The 17010-nt window shown below is 41.8% G+C and overlaps 1 non-coding gene across 1 annotated transcript; it reads right to left on the bottom strand.

Moving 5' to 3' along the window:
• Window positions 1-7718: 7718 nt before the first annotated feature.
• Window positions 7719-7857, bottom strand: LOC125084208 (U4 spliceosomal RNA). The gene has a single exon (XR_007122545.1). It is a non-coding gene; the product is annotated as a U4 spliceosomal RNA (small nuclear RNA).
• Window positions 7858-17010: the final 9153 nt, after the last annotated feature.

Below are 17010 nucleotides of genomic sequence, written 5' to 3'. Positions count from 1 at the left end.
AAGTTCAAGCCCCACACTGGGTGTAGACACTACTAAAAAAATAAATAAATAAAACCTAAGGGGAAAAAGAGAGCAAATGAGCAAGATTGACTCTATGTGGAGATTGTTAATTGCAGAGGTGGGGTTGTGGTCTATCACAGCAACGGTCTAGGTTGCAGAGTCTGGCCCAACCAGCAGGTTGAGATAGGCTCATTCAGATAAGCTTCTGATATATACTGTTCAGTCCCCTCCCTAGGCAGTGCTGGATCCTGAGGCAAGGGTGGGAGGAAGTGGGAGTGGGAGCAAGAATGAGAAATGTTTCCTGCCTGAGACTTTCAGGCAAGGCTCTGCATGGGGACTAACAGAAACATGGGAGAATGTATAGGCTGGAATCTGTCTCAAACCCGTTGTGAGAGAAGTGAGTATCATTCACTGAGATGTAGAGACAGATGGGCCTTCAAGACCTAGGGAAGTAGGAAAAGCAAGGAAGAACGGAACAGCGTGGAGAATGGTACTTTGAACAATCCCAGGGATAGTGGTCTACTTCTTTGCCTGAGTTTGTGTAGATTTGTGTTGATGGGTGGGTCACTTAAAGGAATTAGAGATGTGTTGGTTAAAAGGCTTTAAGAGTTAGGTAGTGAGTGTATTAATTACCTATTGCTGTGCAGAAAATTACCCCCAAAACAGTGGAGGAGACAACAGTAAAGATTTTTTTTTTAATACCTCATTTTATCTGTGGGTCAGGAATTTGGGAGTGCTTTAGCTGAGTTGTTCAAGCTCACAAGTCACTCAGGATATTACAACCAAGATGTTGGCCAGAAATGCAGTCATGTGAAGATTTGGCTAGGACTGGACAATTTGCTTCCCTGGTGCCTTACGCATGTTAATGGCAAGTTGATGCTTGGATGCTGGCTGTTGGCAGAAGGCTTCAGTTCATTACCCCATGGGTTTCCTCGTAGGACCCCCCAGTATCCTCATGTCATGGGGACTGGCTTCTCCCAGAGTGAGCAATCCAAGAGAACATGGTGGAAGTCTCAATGCCTCTTATGGCCTGGCCTTGGAAGCTCTACTGTCATGTCTGCAGTATCCTACCGGTTACCTAGGTCAGCCCTATTCACTGTCAGAGAAGACTATCCAAATACCAGGACGCCCTCTTGGGAGCTGACTGTTGAGTGACTTTTCACTTTTACGATGGTTTCATTCAGATTTAATAAAGCATATTTTGCTTATACCTTGAAACCAAGTTGGTGGAATTGGTGAAAGCCCAAGTTAGGTGTCCCCTCATACAATGAAATTTGCATGGAGCCCTAAAGGAAATGTAAGAATGATGGAGAGAGTGGTAAGGTGAGATCAGAATAGCGTGTGTGCCAGGGTAGGAGTGCATGGGCAGGGTACAGACCAAGTATGCCTTGTTGGCCATTTGTAAGGACATGGGTATTTTATCCCTTCCAAAATATCAGGAGACTTGCAGAAAATATATGCCTCAATGCTGTCATCTTCTTCCTTTCTCCCTCACTATAGAGTTAAAATGGCATACAAGATTTTGGGAAGTTGTGAGAAAAGGAGGCCAGGAAGTGTGAGGCAGAAGTGGGGGACCTGGTAGAGTTTAATAATAGAAGTCATTATTGTGAGGAATCACCGTGTGTGTATGTGTGTGTGTGAGAGAGAGACAGAGATAAAAGGATTCTAAGTCTAGTACTATGGATTGGCAGTAGCTGCAACAACATTCTTTTCCTTTAAAAAGTTATTTTAGGGCGCCTGGGTGGCTCAGTGTGTTAAGCCTCTGCCTTCGGCTCAGGTCATGATCTCGGGGTCCTGGGATCAAGTCCCACATCAGGCTCTCTGCTTGGCCAGGAGCCTGCTTCCTCCTCTCTCTCTGCCTGCCTCTCTGCCTACTTGTGATCTCTGTCTAATAAATACATAAATAAAATCTTTTTAAAAAAAGTTATTTTAATGAATTCTTACTTAAAAAATTTTTCCTGATTACCCAAGTAATATATGGTCATTGTAGAAAGATCAGAAAGGTAGAGATCAGTGTAAAAAGATAAGGAACGATCATCCACAGTGCTGTCACTCAGAAGCAACAGCCATGGACACCTGGGTGGCTCAGTCAGTTAAGCATCTGTCTGCCTTTGGGTCTGGTCCTGATCCTGGGATTGAGCCCTGCGGGGGGCGGGGGGCAGTGAGAGGGCCCGCCCCCCCTGCTCAGCAGGGAGTCTGCTTCTCCTTCTCCTTCTCCCTCTATTCCTCCTCCCTGTTTATGATTTCTTTCTCTCTCAGATAAATAAATAAAATCTTAAAAAAAAAAACACTTAATATTTTGGTATTTTGTTTGTTCTTGTTTTTGTATATTTTATTCCTGAACCTGAGATCATATTCTTTATCTAATTTTGTGTTCAGCTTTTCATAAACTTTTAACTAGGTTATTTAAAAACTTAGAGTATTATTTTTGAAGTTGGATATATAGGAGGACCTGGCTGGCTCACTTGGTAAAGCATATGCTTCTTGATCTTGGGATTGTGGAGTTTGAGGCCCGTGCTGGGTATAGAGAGTACTTAAAAATAAAAAATAGGGGCGCCTGGGTGGCTCAGTGGGTTAAAGCCTCTGCCTTCAGCTCAGGTCATGATCCCAGGGTCCTGGGATCGAGCCCCACATCGGGCTCTCTGCTCAGCAGGGAGCCTGCTTCCTCCTCTCTCTGACTGTCTCTCTGCCTGCTTGTAATCTCTATCTGTCAAATAAATAAATAAAATCTTAAAAAAAAATAAAAAAAAATAAAGGTGTATATATATATATATATATATATATATATATTTCTTCTTTTGATATGTGCTCTTTATCAAATTAAATACTCTAGAATTATATTAAAAAACAAAAAGTCCTTCCAAATATCACTTCCAAAAATATTGTTAATGGGTACAGTTTAAATTTTCTAGATAGTTTTGTATGTATTCCCAAGGTTATGTAGATGATGCCTTTTTTTTTTTAAAGATTATTTATTTATTTATTTATTTGGCAGATAGAGATCACAAGTAGGCGGAGAGGCAGGCAGGGAGGTTGGGGGAGAAGCAGGCTCCCTGCTGAGCAGAGAGCTCAAAGCGGGGCTCGATCTGCCAGGACCCCGGGATCATGACCCAAGCCAAAGGCAGAGGCTTTAACCCACTGAACCACCCAGGTGCCTCCTGTATTTCTGATTATGTTCTTTGGTACATGGAAATTAGAATCTCCATGTCAGGCTTTAATAACTCTACAATACATATTTGTATTTGCTTTTCCCCTCACAATTTCAAGCATTGAAAAAATAGTAATTTGGGGCACCTGGGTGGCTCAGTCATTAAGCGTCTGCTTTCGGCCCAGGTCATGATCCCAGGGTCCTGGCACTGAGCCCTGCACTGGGCTCCCTGCTCAGCCGGAAGCCTGCTTCTCCCTCTCCTGCTCCTCCTGCTTGTGTTGCCTCTCCTGCTGTGTCTCTTTCTGTCAAGTAAATAAATAAAATCTTAAAAAAAAAAACGAAAAGAAAGAAAGAAAAAATAGTAATTTCTTAGTCAATTATTTTCCTAAAAAATATTTATTAAATGTACAAACCGCATTGTAATAACAATACAATTTTTAAAAATGTATATAAAAATTACAACATATGCCCACCATAATAAATTAACTTTATTTTTCCATATTCTCATTTAATCATTTTTCATATACACGGATACTTTTAGACTAGGGCTCTGCAAAGTTTTTCATAAAAGACCAGATAGTGATATCTTGGGCTTTGCATGTCACACGGTCTCTGTTGAAACTACTCAACTCTTGTAGTGTGAAAACAGCTATAGCCAATACATAAATGAATGAGAATGGCTATGCTCCTATAAAACTTTATTTACAAATGTAGGTGGCCATGGGGCGCCTGGGTGGCTCAGTGGGTTAAGCCGCTGCCTTCGGCTCGGGTCATGATCTCAGGGTCCTGGGATCGAGCCCCGCATCGGGCTCTCTGCTCAGCAGGGAGCCTGCTTCCTCCTCTCTCTCTGCCTGCCTCTCTGCCTGCTTGTGATCTCTCTCTGTCAAATAAATAAATAAAATCTTTAAAAAAAAAAATGTAGGTGGCCAGACTGTGTTTGCTAAACCCTATTTTCGGCAGTTGTTCTTGTAATTCAGATGAAACTATTTGCCTGGCTATTCCTGAACCAAACTTCTAACTTTCTGAAGCTGTTTTAAATTTTTAATGATTTAATTTCACTTGTTTTCCCTAGATCTTTCTTAGCCATGCTGCAATTTTGGAGCTGAGGTCCCCATATTGATGTGTTTGTAGTAATGCAATAAATTTAATGCACTTACTGATTATAAAAATACAGGATGTTGTTTTATAATGGACTTTTTATAATGGAGGATGACTCTTAAAAGAAAAAGTCATCTGTAACCTCACACTATAGCAAAAGATTATGATCTTTTTCTGCCTTGGTGTTTGAGCATATTTTTGATGATTATATTAATGGAAAAGGTGATATAGCAAGAGTAATTTTGGGAAAAAAAATCACCTCTTTCCACTACCAAACATAGTTTTAGTTCTTGTCCACCAGCAAATATATTTTTATATGGCTGTGGTTATGTACATCTATCCTTTTAAAATATGTTTTTCATTTACTCTAATGAACACATATTCAAAGCTCTCTAAGTTTATCCATATTTGTAATCTTCTAAAGGAATTTAAAAATGCATTTACCCTATTCAGTATAGTCCCCTCTTCATCATTCTGAGGCAGCTTAATCCAGTCATTTTTTTTTTTACTTGTATATTTTCACTTTATACTATGAGGAATCTATTTTTTAATTGTTTTTTTTACTATGAAGAATTTTATTTATTTTTTTTTAAAGATTTTTTTTTAATTTATTTATTTGACAGAGAGAGATCACAAGTAGACAGAGAGGGAGGCAGAGAGAGAGAGAGGGAAGCAGGCTCCCTGCTGAGCAGAGAGCCCGATGCGGGACTCGATCCCAGGACCCTGAGATCATGACCTGAGCCGAAGGCAGCGGCTTAACCCACTGAGCCACCCAGGCTCCCTTACTATGAAGAATTTTAAATGCACAGGAAAGTTGAAAGAATAGTGTACCAAACACCTCTATGCTCACCACCTAGATTCAACAATTTACATTTTATACATACACACATAATTTTTTTCTCAGTCATTTGAAACTAAAGGGCAGACATCGTGATACTTTAATCCTAAGTACTTCAGTAGGTATCTCCTAAGAATAAGACTTTCCCTGCATAACCACATGCCATTATAACATTTAAGACAATGAATAATGATCACTAATATCATCTAATATCTAGTACATATTCAAATTTCCTCAGTTGTTCCCAAGATATTATACCCAATAGTTCCATTTGGAACCAAGATCCAATTAAGGTTTGTATCTTGCATTTGTTAATTTGTCTTTTCATTCTTATTTATTTATTGAATATTTTGTTTATTTATTTATTTGTCAGAGAGAGAGAGTAAACAGAGGGAACATCAGGCAGAGGGAGAAGCAGGCTCCCTGCTGAGCAAGCAGCCCTATGTGGGACTTCATCCCAGGACTCTGGAATCAGGACCTGAGCTGAAGGAAGATGCCTAACCAACTGAGCCACCGAGGCGTCCCTTAGTCTCTTTTAAACTAGAAGAGCATCTTGACATTTTTCACCATGACATTGACAGTGACTGGGATGATTGTCTTTATTCCGCAGCCTGGGTCTGTCTGATTGTTTCCTCATGGCGTTATATAGATTGTTTATCCCCTGGACTTCCTGTACACTGTGCACTGAGTCTGAAAGTGAAGTGCATTGAAACGTAAAATGGGGAAAATATTTCACCGTTCACTCCTATCAACTTTGATTGATTAGACATTCTCTTACATTTAAAAATAAGTTCCATGTGGCAAGGTAGGTGAGATCTGCTTTGTAATCAGAAAGGTTTTACAGCAGGAGACCTTGGGAAAATGACTTAACTTCTTTGAGCCTCAGTCTCCCCATATGTGAAAAGGGAAGTGGTAGACACTCAGTAAATGTTTGCTCCCTTCCCCTAGTTTCTTTGGGATCTCGCAAAACGCCACCAGGATAGATATCTCAAGCACATCTGAAGAGCTCACGTTTCCTAAGTAAGACAGCAGCAGCAAGACGGCAATCATTTCTGCGGAGACAGTATCATCATAATGCAATATTAGCTACTGTGATCTTCTATCATTTCCTTCCTGGAGAGTTATGACTGTGGCATTGAGGATTTAAGACCTACAGCCCGAACACTACTTACTACAAATCTCTCACAAAGCTGCTGCAATAAATCTCGTAGAGGAAAGTCATTGCATAAAAAATCCCCAACTCCAGGGAGCTGGCCATTTATTTTCCTAGGAAAGAAGGGCTGTGATGAGAGACACTCCATGCTCCTTTAACTCTATGGAACTGAACCCAACAAAGCATTCATCATAGTAAGTTGAGTGATGGGCCCAATGAGATAAGCTGGGGAAGGAAGTTGGTAGGGAAGTGCCCAGCCCAGCCCAGGCCCACCCCAGGCCTGCTCAGGGATTTCCCCTCAACCTGGGGATTAGCTCTGGATAGAACCAACACCACTGAAGGTACAGTTTCTGAAGACAAACTGCCTTTACCGATAGGAAGCTGGAGTCTAAAATTGGACCCAATCGACTCCACAGATTTATCTGGTCTGCATAGTGTTTTAAAATGTTTTTTATTTAGATCCCAGCATTTAAAATCACAGAGAAAGATAAAATCCAGATTTCTGGCATCTTTGAACAAATTGGCTGATCCAGCCGCTGTGGCTGAGGTTCCTGCACTGCTGCCCCCTGTAGGCAGTGGGTGTAGGTGCGTTAGCGAGGCAGCTTCCCCTTCTACCTTATCTGCTTTGCAAGCAATGCGGTTTGCACTCCCCATACTAATCAATTGCCCTGAGGTCCATTTTCTCACCTTCTACTCCCACTGCTGTCCTTGTATCAAAGTGTAGCCCTTAAGTAGAAAATACATGGGACGCCTGGGTGGCTCAGTCGTTGGGCATCTATCTTGGCTCCCGTCATGATTCTGAGTTCCCGGGATCAAGGCCTTCAGCGGGCTCCCTGCTCTGGTGGGAGCCTGCTTCACCTTCTCCCTGTACCCCTCCACCCTGCTCATGCTCTCTCTCTCCTCTCTCTCTCTCTTTCTCAAATAAATAAATAAAATCTTAAAGAAAAAGGAAAATACTGCTGATTGAGCCTTTTTCAATCATGATCTCCTACACATTCAGGAAGTATTTCTAACATGGTAGGGAGGCAGCCTAGAGTAAAGCAGAGAGCATAGGCTTTGCTGAAAGGCCAACCGGCTCAGATCCCATCTCTCTCTTACCCTGTGATGTGATGCAACTTGCTAAATTCCTCCTGAAACTTTGCTCAAGTTTGCTCACAGCTAATGTAGTATACTAGGATCTCCCACTTTGGGAGACACCTTGGATGTGCCATCTTTTCCCATATTCTGTGACCTCACACTCTTTTGGTTCAGTCCCTTCCATGGCTTCTTTGCTTCATTTTTTCTGTCTTCTTTGAAGACACCCCTTCCTGGAACATATTCCATAGATGTCAGAGTTCCTCAGGGTTCTGTCCTTGACATGGCTCTCTGCTGCTCCTACTCTTTACCCTTCCCTCAATCTAATGGTGCTACAGACACATGAATTGATAAGCACATTACAGTACAATATGACTCTGTTTTGCTTCTCCCTCCACCCAATTCAGTCTTGAAAGAGACTGTCAAAAATTGTCAGTGCACACTGTAATTTGAGTTGTCACGGTGGGGTATTGGGAAATGATCAATTAGCAATAATTGTGCCTCAGATAAACCTCACTGGCTACAATACTGCCACTGTGCAAAGCTTGTTTTACTTTTTTTTTCCTTTAAAGTTTTATTTATTCAAGTAACCTCTATACCCCACATAGGGCTTGAACTCACGACCCCAGATCAAGAGTCACACACTCTTTCAGCTGAGCCAGCCAGGTACCCTGTTTTGCTTTTTTTTCCCATTTATTGTTACATAAACTTTTGCTCTTTGCTGCAGCACATTCTTCAAAAGGAACATTTGATGGCTGCACCATATTCCATTGTGTGAATAGATGATAATTCACTTAATCATTCCTCTAACATTGGACGGTTAGGTTGTTTTAATTTTGAAAGGTGAGAATGCCAAGAATGTGTTCTTATATGTGGCATTTTGTTTTGAGATTATTTCTCAGCCTTATTTTATTTTATCCCCACCACCTCCCTTTTGCCCTTTTGTTCTTCTCTTCCTCTTTCTCCTCTTCAGGGCCCTCATGTTTCCAGCTGTTTAAAGTGTTCTTTTTGGTGTCAGTCTGAAGGAGAGAGTGTGATTCAATAGCCCTATCTGTTGACAATTTATGTGTCAGAAAAAGCCTACATAAGCCCAGTGTCCACTTGGAACTGAGGATCAACAGCTTATGTGTAACTCTTCTCAAGGTGGGTTTAAAAAGATGAATGTCTAGGAGCTTTACAAGTATGTGATATCTGTGTGGGGCAGTATCTGTGAAAGTGGGGATAGGTTTTCTTGACTCATCTGGCAAGTCCTGGCATGGAGTTAGAGAAAACTCTAAGGAAGGAAGGAAGGAAGGAAGAAGTCCCCATCTAGCTGAGAGAAAATGTTAATTTGGACGTAAAGGGGGAGTGTTGGATCAGTTAAGGAATTTTAAGTGCCCTCTCTGTGATAGGAGTATTGACTAGACAGTGCCATTGGTCCCAGACTGCCTGGTGTCTGAATGGAAATGCAGTGATAAAAGTGAGAAATACAAAGTCAGGTTTGATAAGGAAGTGGGAGGTAGCCTCAACCACAGGAGAGACTGCCAAAAAGGAAGCAGTGAGTAACCGGCTTCTTGTGACAATTCGGCCATTGGTAATTCAGTTGACTAGCTAGATGGCTCTCCTGGAACTCTACCTCTCCTGATGGAGCAACGTTCCACCCACGGTCACTAGGGTAGATTAATGAAGACAAACAATAATTTTACACGGAGTATTTTTGGAGACTTTATTGTCCATTGCGAAGCCAGCTGGCAGCACAGAAGTAGGCAGTGAAATGTTTCAAGGTCATCTCAGAGTAATAAGCCTTGCACTCACAAAGATTTTATGGGTTAATTCCTTTCTCCTCATTGCAATGTCTTCTCCATTCTCCACCAAATTTAGCATCCCCTTCCTATTGTAGATTAACCAAGAGAGGCAGAAAGAGGAGTTATTTTTCTTGAAAACCCATTTACAGGCTCTTTCTCATCCCAAGAAGTCAGTAAAGAGGTCTGGCTGCTCCTGACATCTTGCAACAAATGATAATACTTAAATGCATATGATTCTTTACCAAATTTGAACAGCAGAACCCCATAAATTTTAAATACCAAGTAAGGAGAAGTAAGGCTTCCTAACTGGTTAACAAAATTGGTTGTTAAAAAAATGTCTCCAGAGAAGAAAGAGCACAGACCTCCTTCGGCTGCTTCTGTTCTTTTTTTTTTTTTTTTTAAAGATTTTATTTATTTATTTGACAGAGAGAGATCACAAGTAGACGGAGAGGCAGGCAGAGAGAGAGAGAGAGGGAAGCAGGCACCCCGCTGAGCAGGGAGCCCGATGCGGGACTCGATCCCAGGACCCTGAGATCATGACCTGAGCCGAAGGCAGCGGCTTAATCCACTGAGCCACCCAGGTGCCCCTGCTTCTGTTCTTTAAAATTAAAAATGCAGCATGTCAGGGATGCCTGGGTGGGCGTGGCTCTTGGTTTTGGCTTAGGTCATGATCTCAGGATCGTGAAATTGAGCTTAAGTTTCTCTTTCTCCCTCTTGCTCTGCCCACCCCCCACTCTCTCATGCATGCATGCATACATACATACATACATACAGTGCAGCATGTTAGGGAAAGTAGAAGGAAGGCAGAGTTTATGTTTTCTGTCTTGTAGGCTGGAACAGTACAACTAAGCTCATTTCTGCTTGGGTGTTCTCCTTTTAAGCCTGAGTAAAATCTGTGGGTTTGTTGCAAAGGCAATAGGCAGTCGAGGGAGGATTAAGCCTATTTTTGCAGTTAGAAGTCCTATTTTTGCATCTTGAAAAGGTTCTTTTTTTTTTTCCAGGATAGCTTGGAAAGGAAAATAAAAAACAGCCTTCAAGGGATGTAGACCACAGAAGAAAAGTTCTAGAGTCAGGAGGGTTTTGTTTTATTTTAAGACTTGGAAAAATTTCAGTGTGCTGATGAATTGAACAGCACCCCAACTCTCCCATCACAGAGAATGAAACTCTGATCTGAAGTCAGATTTTAGGATCACCCAGGGAATTTTGTAAACCTAGCCAAATCCCCACTCAGTTGCTCCCTTGGGCTCTTCCAAAGCACGCTGCCTCATATCCTTTTCTTTTCCTTGGCTGATGTGGCCGTCGCATGATCATGCTCATTAGCCAATGTTGATGGCTCAAGTGTTATATGCCTGGTTTCCTAGATCACCCCTGCAGCCAGCCATACCCACCGTTGCCTCCTCTCTTTGACCGTGAAAGCAATCCACGGCTGACCTACAGAGCTTTGGGCTCACGAATGTTTTTGTGAGCTGCTGAGTTTGTGGTACTTTCTTCCACAGCAAAAGAGAATGAATACATGTACCTTCTTCCTCTTTTATTACTCAGAAAAACCCTGTGAGAAGACCCATTACTCAGCTATGCCCTCTAGGAAAAGAGGGCATCTCTAGAACCAAGCACCTATACTGCCCTCTGGTGTAGAACTCTGAGAAAACAGGCATGTATAAGTGCAACTCCCTTTCTGAAAAGACTGTCATCTTCCCCTGCCCAGTGCCTGGTCCAGAGAGTGATGCCGGGGGCATCCCAGCTCTGCCCAGCAGCCTCCTCCCCGGGATTCCAGGCCCCACAGGTGCTGTTGGACTCCCCATCCCAGCAGAAGTCCCTCGGGAAAGAGGCGTGGCTGTCTCACTAGCGAACCACCTGCCAAATCCTCTCAGGTGTATTCTAAGTGAAGACCGTCCTCCTTCCTTCCACACCCACTTAGGCTTTGCCCTTTTCTGTAAGCGCAGAAAACTCAACTGCATTTTGCACACCAGCCTTCCCTCTTGGTAGACCAAGAACCTCAGAGACTGGAGGGCACTAGAGCTGTCTTTTGGGAACTGCTGAGCATTTAGTCAGCTTTGCACTGGGTAGGGGGAGGGAGAGCTATACCTGGCACTGCTAGAATGTTTCAAGAAGGTGCAAAGGACCTAGTTTCTAGGCAAATTAGAGTGCATTTCCTCCCCAGGTTCACTCAAGTGCATTTTGATGGTCCTTAAGGCAAGGTGGAGGGAACCAGGTGCTTTTGCATTTTACTTTCATAACAATCTTGTGAGGTGGATAACGGTACATTTTATGGATGACACTTAGAAAGGTTAAATGACTTAGCCAAGGTCACAGTCAATAAGCTGTGGAATTGGCATTCGATTTAATCGTCTTTAAAATTCCGTATGTGATATTATGATTTATTTTTAGATAAACTTTATTTCGGAACAGTTTTAGATTTATGGAAACATTATGAAGATAGTACAGAGTTCCCATATACCTCACAGCCAGTTTCTCTGATTATCAATATCATCCATTAATATGGTATATCTGTCACAATTAACAAACCAATATTGATATGTTATTGTTAACTGAAATCCATGCTTTATTCAGATTTCCTCAGTTTTTCCCTAATGTCCTTTTTTCCATTCTAGGATCCCATCCAGGACACCACATTACATTCAGTAGTTAGGTTTCCTTAAATTCCTCTTGGCTGGGGCAGTTTCTCAGACTCCCCTTATTTTTGATGAGTTTTGAGGAGTACAGATCAGGCATTTTATAGAATGTACCTCTGTTAGGAATCATTTGATGTTTTGTCATGATTAAACAGGGGTTATGTGTTTTTGGAAGGCCATAGGAATTCAGTGACATTTTCATTACACTGTATCAAGGGCAAATATTCTCACTGTTGACATTCACCCAGATCATCTGGCTGAGTTAGTGTTTGCCACATTGCTTCATTGTCAAGTTACTCTTTCTTCCTTCTTTTCATATTGTACTCTTTGGAAGAAAGTCGTGTGCAGGCCACTCTTACAGAGGAGAGGAGATCTGTTTCTTCTTCTTAAGGGTGGGAATTGACATAAATTATTTGGGGTTCTTCTGCACAGGAGGTTTGTGACTTCTCACTCATTTACTCAGTCATATATTTAATCAGAATGAACTCATGGGTATTATTTATATTTGAGTTATTATCCAATACTACTTTATTTTGTTGCACATACTTGAATTTTCATCTACTGTTTTTTACAATACATTGCTTGTGGCCTTGATTTGATGCCACGGAGGTAATATTTGGCCAGGACCTAAGGTCCCTTAACACTAGAATCCTTTCCTACCTGGTTCTCCCCTTTGAGGCTTCCAAGAGATGCAAATGCCAGAGACCAAGTCCAGGCAGAGGAATTCTCATTGTCCCAGGATTGATCACTGGCCTCTGTTAAAGTATATACATTTCAAGAGTTGAAAACATGACTCTTTCAAAAATATAGAATAAACACGTCAAAGATTTTATTTAACTCGTTAATTAATGAGGGAACCAATAACGGATACTTGTGGGCAATTTTAAGAAGAACTTCAGGATAAGGTCACTGGCAGATACAAACTGGTTTACTACCCTACAGGGTGATAAAACTATAATCTTTGGGGTTATCTTATCTACTAGTCAGAAATCATTTGCATCTCTATTAGTCACACTTCTACAAGTTAACCTGCAAAGTCAGTGAGTCCCAGCCTCGATTAATACCAAATGGCAAATTCAGGATGGAAATTTCTCATGAGATATTACATAAATCTTTTTTTTTAAGATTTTATTTATTTATTTGAGAGGAAGTACAAGCAAGAGAGAGCATGAGTGGGGGGAGGGAGAGGAAGAAACAGACTCCCCTGCTGAGCAGAGAATCAGTTGATTGGGAGGAGGGGGGCAATGGTGGAGTGGGGGGGCAATGGTGGAGTGGGGGGTTTATACCAGGACCCTGGGATCCAGACCTGAGCTGAAGGCAGCCTCTTAACCAACCATCCAGGCATCCTGTAAAATTACATAATTCTTGGATGGGCCTGTTAAACTACGGCTTGGGATGATATGGAAAGGACAGTTTGTGCTCTCTTGAACTTACCATGCTTTGGGTAATTTTTTCTTAACTCATAGCCCAGTGTCATTTCCTGTGGAACTGTGAGAAAGCATTTTGCCAGCCTGCATAGGCCTAGTGGCCTTCCCATAGGCTCCACTCTAGTTCTACTTGAGGAAACAGAAGGTCTGAGTGGGAATGCAGCCCTAGGCCTCTCCCTGGGAGACTGAAGATTGCAAAGGGGCTTAGCACTTTAGTTAACTTCCAACTCACACCAAAGCACTGCCTCCTGGCATTTTGGTCCAAGAAATATAAAGCCCGATTCAATGCCTATGGAAGGGATTCAGAACAAGTCTCAAAATGTGCCATTTTGGCATATGGATTATGTTGAGGTGAAGGCAATCAAAACTAGCAGATTCAAGGAAAACTTTAACCTCTCTTTGAAGGGCCTCAAAGATCTAGATAGTAGGGCTGGTCCAGGAAGAGAACTATTACCAGAGACAACTACAGAAGCATATGGACTGTGTGTGGTTAACTGCTGGGCAGTGAGGGGAGAGTTGTGGGCCGGGCGGGGGGGGGGGGGGGGGGGGGGTTGTTACTCTGCAGGGCCTAGAGGTTAAATTTCTCTCTGTGTCCCATTGTCTCTGCAGGGCAAGGCAAATATTTGTTTACCAAACATTTGCTCTTTCCATTATCCTGTGAGTTGTCTTCCTCCCCTTTGAAGTCCTAGAGATTTCCTTTAGCTCAGTATGGCATATAAACCTCCATGGCCTGGGGCGCCTATGATCTCAGGGTCTTGGGATAGAGCCCCACATGGGCTCTCTGCTCAGCATGGAGCCTGCTTCCCCCCTTCTCTCTGCCTGTCTCTCTACCTACTTGTGATCTCTCTCTCTCTCTCTGTCAAATAAATAAATAAATAAATAAATCTTTAAAAAAACAAAAAACCTCCACGGCCTGATTGCCTGTGGGTGTCATATTCTTAAGGGCCCCATTTGTATGTATGCTTTTACCCTATTAATATGTGCTGTGTTATCTTGATTATTAGACCGGCCAAAGAACTGAGAAGGGTAGAGAAAAATGTTTTCCTCTCAAGAAGGTCAACACCCTCATCTTTTGATTGTGGGAGCATGATGAGGCTTGACAGAGTGGACAGAACCTTGTTTTCTCTCTAAAAAGTTAGATACTCTACATGGATTCCAAATTTTAACGGTACCTAATAGTAGTAATTTTTAGTTAATGTCCTTCACCCGAGCGGTGAGGTGGGACTATACATTTGTATAGCTTTGCATTCTTCACGGCATCTGGCCTAAGATCTGGCATCTTGTGGGCACTTTGTAAATGGTAGCTGCGTGAATGGAGGGGGTATTAGGATTTGGGGGTTTCGGTGAAAATGTGATTATTCAGGAGAAAGTGTTTTGAGAAGCCTATACCAATGACTTGCTATTTGTGAGGCCATGCTGTGAGGGGATGTCTTGAGGACACAGTATTCCGGAATAAGCTTCCAAAAGCACAAGAAAGCCTTTTATTTTTCATAATGGGACCCAGATGGCAATACCAAATAATAATAATTATGATGATACTTTTTTTTTTTTTTTAAGAGCCCAGGCCTGTCAACATCTGGCTTTGGCTTATAAATTGGCTCACTATCAGGAAAAAATATTTATTGAAACACAGCACTGATCAATGACTCAATATAAGCCTGTTGTAAAAATCAGGCTGGTATTTGTACGCATGGTATTTGGTGTGTAGCTTCGCAATAGGGATGATTGTGTTCCAAGATGAGCAGCAGGGACAGGAAATTGGACTTTGGGGTCCTGGTCTGATCATCTGGAATGTAGGGCTAATTGGGATGCCTCCTTTGGAGGTTTGCTTCATTAAGGTTTGGTTGAGAGCTCAGAAAGCTTTGAATCACAGTCTCCTCAGCACTGTGCTTAGCCTTATTATTTAAGTGAAAACCTCAAATGTTCAGGCCATTTTACTTGTTTTTCAAGCCTCTCTGTTTTTCTGTGACATTAAAGCTTTCCTAGGAATTTGCCTAGATTTAGCTCACTGTGCCTTTACTTCCATCTTCAAAAACATCTTAAATATTAGTTAGCATAGAATATACTGAAAGATTCAGATACCTCCATGGTCACAAATGATAAAAGAGAATGCACCAGAAGACCAACTGGAGAGGTGCTTGCTACACAAACAGCCTGGTGGAAAGAACACAGGCTCTAGTGCCAGATGGCTCTAATGTAGAATCAGGAGCTTCAAATATAGTAGATATATGTGACCTTAGACATCTTTTAGTATTACTAGGTTTCTGTTTCCTCATCAAGAAGAATGGCAATGCTACCTGCTTTGTAATATGGCTTTAAGAATCAGAAATTATATTTGTATAGTTGCTGGAGCATAGCAGATACTTAATAAATAATAACAATTATCACCATCCCTCTTCGAACACCAACAACAGTAAGAAACCTGGTGGGGAGATGTGGAAGTTTGGAAATCCTTTCCCTCAGGGTGTCCTGAGCTGGGAACATGGACAGTAGAGATCTCTGATTATAAACATGTTGGGAACATCAGTAGGCAGCTTTGAACTCTTCATTTCCCTTGAACATAACCAGCATCCACCATATAATAATTATGCCTAGTATGTTCAAAGCTGAAAAGAAAGCAGAGAATGGAATGAGTGAGACCCAGACAGAGAACCAAAATAAATAACATTCATTACTTTCAGCTTATGGACAGATTATCCCAGCTCCTAAGCCAGGAGTTGAAGTTTAAAGAAATAATTATAGAGTAGTGGTTAGGAGCTCAGACTCTGGAGTGAGACTGCCAGACACTCTTTAAATGTGCTTCAGTTTCGTGACCTGAAAAGTGGGAAATTGTCAGGATAGGTAGGTTATGCTGCAGTAACAAAGGACTCCCCCAGATCTCAGTGGCAGACAACAACAAATGTTTCCTTCTTATACCACTGTATGTCCTTCATGAGTTGACTATGGCTGTGCTCCATGCCGTCTTTATCTTCAGACCCAGGCTGACGGAGCTGCCGCTCTTTGGGCACTGCCAGCCATCATGACACAGTGAGAAGAGAACATGGCAAAATACGCACTGGCCTTTGAAGTTTCTTTGTAGAACTGACACATGGCACTTCTCCCCTTATTTCATTGGCTAAAGAAAATTATATAGATAGTCACTCCTTAATCCAACAGTACTTGGGGGGATGCCTAAGTCTGTTATGGGTAGGAGCACTGCAGGAAGGTGAACTAAAATATTTAGTGAACAGAAATCTAATTTACCACAGATGAAGACAATAATGAAAGTTCCTACCTCATGGGTTGCCCTGGCAACTAAATCAGTTAATTTTACACACAGAACACTTAGAAAAGTGAGTGGCACCCATTAAGCATAATACGTGTTTGTTATTTTATTGCTGAACATCATCTATTGGGGTAGTGACAGCTGAAATAGATCCCAAGTGTTGTAATTGAAAGGAAGAAAAAAATTGTACTGAGAGCCATGAATCCACAACTAAGGACCAAACACATGTAAAAACCAATGTAAAGCAGTTTCCTTTTTCTTTTCTTTGTTTTTGTTTTTTTGGCTTAAACATCAGAAATTTATTTTCTCATAGTTCTGGACAATGGAAGCCCAAGATTAAGTTGTCAGTAGGGTTGGTTTCTGGTGAGACTTTTCATCCTGACTGCCCTTTCCTCCTGACTGCCCTTTCCTCTGTCTGTACACACCCCTGGAGCCTCTTTTCTTCCTAGGCAGACCTAGTCCTATTGAATCAGGCAAGCAGGTTTCTTTTTCTTTCTTTCTTAGATTTTATTTTTTAAGTAATTCTCTACACCCCACATGGGGCTTGAACTCAAAATTCTGAGATCAAGAGCTGCATACTCTACTGATTG

This window comes from Lutra lutra, chromosome 13 (assembly GCF_902655055.1).
Source record: "Lutra lutra chromosome 13, mLutLut1.2, whole genome shotgun sequence".
Classification (NCBI taxonomy): Eukaryota; Metazoa; Chordata; class Mammalia; order Carnivora; family Mustelidae; genus Lutra; species Lutra lutra.
The sequence above is the reverse complement of the archived record's forward strand: the minus strand, read 5'-3'. Positions and strand labels throughout refer to the sequence as shown.